The following is a 6,172-nucleotide window of genomic DNA, read 5'->3' on the forward strand; positions in this document are numbered from 1 at the left end:
GTCAGCCGACCCTGCGCCCTAGCTGCCCCAGTGCTTTTCTGACCGGAAGAGGCTTGTGTGATACTATTATTATATTATTTAAATATTATCTGGACTTTCTAGTTTTAAGAGGAATTTCTTTAGGACGCAATTCTTTCTTCTTTAGGTAAAAGGATTTACTCCTTTAGAGTGATACTTTACCTGTTTAGTTCTGTATACCCAATAGTCAGTCACTCTTTCTGGGTACCTCCAGTGATAAAAAGGAAAGACATATTAGGGACCATTTCAAACATTGTTAAGCACAATCACCTCATCATGTGATGGGATAACAAGTAGGGAATGCAGACTCTCCCGAAACGGTTTTCCATGCTTTAGGCAGTTTCTGGAGCTGATACTGGAACTTAGTTACAGAAGGTATTTACTACCTCACCAATGTGACCATCTTATTATTAACATCAAATCTAATTTTACTAAGAAGTTTTTTCTTTGGAAATAGACTAAACTTTACTTCCAGCACAAGTCAGTTATGAATATATAATGATAATCATTATTGCTATGGTAAAAATAATAATAGCTGCTATTGTAATAATAGAATGTTTGCCGATCATTCACTTTAGAATATCCCCTTTACAACTGTTTTGGAAGAGTTGTCTCTTCTAATAAAATTAAATCAGAGCAAAGAATTAAGAGACTTGCTCAAGTAGGAGGAAACAGATAATTGAGGAACCCAGTGCGACTGGATTAAGGGACGATGTCAGTCACTGTATTATTTGGCTCTATTTATGAACACTATCTCCCCACCGGGGCAGCAACTCAAAGCATCTACTTTCCTTTATTGAACTATAGTCCAGGAGGGAGTCACATAAATTCAGGTTCCAAATAGTACTGTTTGCTTTTACTTAATGGTAATTTTGGTAGATGGTTATCCTTCTTTCTGTTTCTTTACCTCCTAAGAATAAAGATAATACCCATTAATAAGATTATCATGTATAATGGACTATATTTTATGCAAAGAACTGACATTTAGAAGCTGACATATTAGAGGTCTAATAAATAATAATTTATATCATTATTATAAATGTTTGTACCTTGGCAAACTGGTTTGTAGGAGACTTATTTATTCTTTTAGAAATAGGGTGGCTCACACCTGTAATTTCATCACTTAAGAAGCTTAGATATGTAGACAAAATGGAAAAAATTCTATTCTCTATTTTATGATCATCATGTTACTCTGACCTTTTGCATGCATTCAACACAGACTTCATGAAAACTACAAAATACTAGGAGTAGAAAGCCAAGCATTCCTCAATGCATTTTAGTTGGAAAATATTATGTTATTTTAGGCTTGTTTTCAAATAAAGTAGTTTTATTTATTTTTCCTTAGAGTGTTTTAGGTATACTTTTTTCTATTAAGCAAATTAAAACAAAAATTCCATTATTTTATGACCAAGTTGCTTTGAAAGCCAAAGAATGCTTTGGAAGGAGTACTGATTTCACATGTTTTATTCTTCAAATGAAGACCATGTGTAGTTTTCTGCTTCTTGCTCTCTCTTACCTTTTCTGTAGCTGTCCCTGTACTTGCCTAAGTAGGAAGAAACTGCTTCAAGTTCTGGCATATATTCTCAGGAAAAGATGTTCACCAACCTTTAGTCATTCATAACCAAGCTCTTGTTCAAAGTCACATAGAACTTAATATTTTGCTTTGTCTATTTTGAGACAGTCTCATTTACATATCCCAGGCTGATTTCTAACTTGCTGCAGTTCTTTTGTGTCAGCTACTTTAGAGGCAAGTGCTACCAAATAGAACTTGGAATTTAGCACCAGATTATTGTATGAAGCACCTAGAGCAGTTGACAGAGAGAACTCTGAGCTTCAACTAATTGCCTAGCATTCTACTTCCAGGAAATAAAAAAGAGTCTGTATTATAAGTTGTTTTTATGCTAAACTCACAACTAATATATTTCAGGCATTTAATAAATGCTTGTCTAATTAGTGGCATCCATAATTTAAATAATTAATATGTGGCAGTATCTGACACAGTAGACATTCCAAATTATTACTTTCCAGTTTTAATATAACTGTGCTTCTTATTTATAAAATACCATGAGCCTTGACCTCAGAATTGTTACTAGTGAGATTAGGCACAGCAATCCTAGAACATAACTAATTTATCCAGTCCTAAGTGAAAAAAATAACCTTCCCACCACATATTAAGAACCTGGGTTTGGTAAGTGTATATGGGATGAATCCCCAGTAGAGGATTTAGAGAAAGGACTGAAGGAGTTGAAGGGGTTTGCAACCCCATAGGAAGAACAACAATATCAACCAACCAGACACCCCAGAACTCGCAGGGACTAAGTCATCAACAAAGGAGTACACATGGCTCCAGCTGCATATGTAGCAGAGAATGGCCTTGTCGTGCATCAATGGGAGAAGAGGTCCTTGTTCCTATGAAGGCTTGATAGATGGCACAGTGTAATCAAGGATAGGGAGGTAGAAGTGGATGGGTGGGTGGAGGAATACCTTCATAGAAGCAGCGGGAGGGAGGATGTGATAGGGTGTTTCTGGAAAAAAGGATAACATTTGAAATGTAAATAAAGAAAATATCCAATAAAAAAGAATCTATTTTTATGAATAAGGTGCTTTTTTCAGAGATGAAGACTGATAGGTAGTGTTTTGAAAAGATGCCCATCCTATATGCTGTTCTTGTCTTTACAATGAAGTCCTTTTAAGAATTTTATATGAGTGCTGTATTAATGTTTGTTTTCATCACTGCATTTCCTCCTCCAACTCTCTATTATCTCACTTGCTTTCTTTCAAATAAATGATCTCTTCATTAGTTTTTTTGTACACATACACACACACACACACACACACACCAATACCCCCCCACACACACCATATATAGACATACATATATGTGTGTAGTATCTTCAGCACGATTTGTTCCTTTGAGTTCTGGAAAGCAGCCAAGGGCAATAAACAGCAACAGCTTATATTGTTTTGGGAGTCGATTCCATCTCCCTGATTAAAAGTTGAAGGGAAATATCTTATGAGTGGCACTTGGGTTTTTGTAGATAGCTTATGGTTTGTATGGGAAGCATTATCGGTTCAAATGATGTAAGTTCATGCAAGCATGCATATATATATATATATATATATATATATATATATATATATACACACACATATATATGTGCATACACACATATATAGATATAAACATAAACATAAACATATGAGTATATATATTTTGGTTTATCGAGACAGGGTTTCTCTGTATAGCCCTGGTTGTCCTGGAACTCACTTTGAAGACCAGGCTGGCCTCGAACTCAGAAATCTGCCTGCCTCTGCCTCCCGAGTGCTGAGATTAAAAGCGTGTGTCACCACTCCCAGCTATGAGTATATTTTAAAGTTAATACAAAATAATATGTTTTTCCCTATGACTTTCTCAAACATCCTTGATGTTATTAATCCTCTGTACCACTTTTCCTCCCTGCCCTACATTTAAATGGTCCCTTTTCATTTCTTTCTTTCATCATAGAACTGTCTGGAATTCCTTTCCCTGCTCTCTGTATAGACCATTTTAACTGCCTGAACCAAATGCTCACCAGAGGTTACTACCTAGCCCGTTTTACTTTGTCCTTTCTGTAACACACACTTTCAAAGTGTTATGTCAACATGCAAAACAACCCAGCTATACTCCTAGCTATACTGGAGAAAATATGTAGAGAGGCCTCATAGATATAAAAATGCTTATGAATATTCAACTTTGCAAGATCAGCTATCAAGGACTGGACATAGAGAAGTCTTCCATACAATTTCAGCCATAAACACCTTGATACAAGCTCTTGACAGACATGAAATTAGAGAGTCCACATTGGATGGATTCTCTCTGATCCTTGATATGTAAAATGATAAAATAATACATTACTTTACTGTTTCAACTGCATTGTAGGGTGATTTGTTGCATAGCCATATTAGCTGGGATGGGGGAGTTGGCCAATAATGTTAGTCTAGTTTAGTTCAAATGGTCAAACAGATGAAATATGTATTAGAATGTTCCATTCTTTCATTTAAATGACCACTCTGATGGTAAGGAAATGACACTGTCTAATTTGTGAGCTTTCCATTAGTTTGTGGAGTTGTGGCAATAAAGAGGCTTGTGAGTTTGTCCCAAAAACCTTGTGGCTTTGGAAGAATAAAATATACTTTCCTCTTAATAGCTTTTCCAGTAATTAATGGCTATTTCTGCATCCTTTTCAGTAAGTGAGAAAAATGCACCCAAGGAACTCTTTCTCCAAAAGCCATCAAGGGACAGGGGAAAGCAGAGCACAGATGTATCCACAAAAGTCTAGTCACTGTCTCTCTTTGTCCAAGATAATGTACTTACTATGTAGTACAGATAGTAGAGCGAAGGGGAGCTTTAAATCTGGAGTGCATGAGAACATACTCATCGTGACTTGCAGACTGCAATTTCCCTACCAATTTTCTTATTGGTAGCTTTTTAGTAACATAAAAGAAATAAAGAGACTCTAAGTATATCAAATTGCAATTAGGTAATAGTTATGATGGAAAATAGACAACTCAGACTTTGTAACTTCAAAAAGTTCAGCACTCAGTGGTCACCAAAGTGTAGTAAAATATGAGGTCAGCATAGGAGTTAAAAAGGGAAATTGATGGTTTTCCCTCTGTCTACAAGTGTTGGGAACAAAAGCAAATTTCAAATCTGTTGGTGGAACTGTCTGCAAGTTGTACAGGAACTCCAGGTAATAGCATATATGAGTCGTCATGTATGCTAGGTGAGAACCCTGGGGGGCACATCTACATTTGAATCATTCCAGAGAAATTCACATGGCATAGTTGGCACCTAATTAGGGACTGAGAGGACAAAAAGCGAGTCATGAAATTATGTGCTCATGTGGTGAGTCATAAGACACAAAATCGAATCTGGTCCATCAGAGGGTACAGTATCTATAGGGGAAACTCAGTCTCTACCTTTCCCTCATGTGATATGGAATGAAGAACCTCTTCATTGTAGTGACAATGAAAGATCCTGAGAGAGAGTAAAAAATTATTTAAGCCCCTAGACCCGTGTCCAAAATCAAGAACTTGCCCCAGTGTTCCAGGATGTCAGGTATTTGCGGTTTTTGCCCGGTTTTTGCCTTTCTATAGCCCAATGCCAGGTGTTTGCGGTTTTTACCTTTATAAACCTCTTACCCCTTGAGTTCGTGGTCGACTCCTCTACCCCTGAGTGGGATAGGAGTCCTCCCCAGTGCACTGGTCTTTCCCGAATAAAGCTCTTGCAGTTTGCACCAAGACCGTTTCTCATGAGTGATTTGGAGTGTCATCTCTCCTGAGTCAGAACGTGGGTGAGTCCTCACATTGTGAGTCTTTCAACAGTTGTGTGCTTTCTGCATTGTGTGATGAGATATGCCCCAAGACCAAGTCATCTGAGAGTGGAACATCCTTGGAGGGAATCCCAGAGTGCCTGTCTTCCTTTATGTGGTATTAGGTGGCATGTTTCCCTAAGATTATGGAACTTTCCCCAAATGGCTAATAGACTAAATAATATACTACGGATGGGAAGGTAGTACCTATGAGACAGGATCATAAGCCATGCATAGGAGCAGTTTTGTGGCTTTTGCTGTGAGAAATAAGACATGGAGCAAATGCTACATCTATCTGGAAAGGACTTGCCTATGGAAGGGAGGAATTACAATAGGAGAGAGTCATGCAGATACTTTCTTCTATATAAGAATCCATGCTAGAGCAGGCTTTTCTTTTTCTTTGTTTTTTTTTTAAAATAGGTATTTATTTCATTTACATTTCCAATGCTATCCCAAAAGTCCCCCACACCCTCCCCCATGCACTGCCCCACCCACCCACTCCCACTTCTTGGCCCTGGAGTTCCCCTGTACTGAGGTATATAAAGTTTGCAAGACCAATGGGCCTCTCGTTACACTGATGGCCGACTAGGCCATCTTCTGATACATATGCAGCTAGAGACATGAGTTCCGGGGGGTACTGGGTAGTTCATATTGTTGTTCCACCTATAGGGTTGCAGATCATCCCAGCTCCTTGGGTACTTTCTCTAGATCCTCCACTGGGGGCCCTGTGATCCATCCAATAGCTGACTGTGAGCATCCACTTCTGTGTTTGCTAGGCCCCAGCATAGTCTCACAAGAGACAG

Source organism: Mus caroli, chromosome 2, assembly GCF_900094665.2.
Source record: "Mus caroli chromosome 2, CAROLI_EIJ_v1.1, whole genome shotgun sequence".
Lineage (NCBI taxonomy): Eukaryota > Metazoa > Chordata > Mammalia > Rodentia > Muridae > Mus > Mus caroli.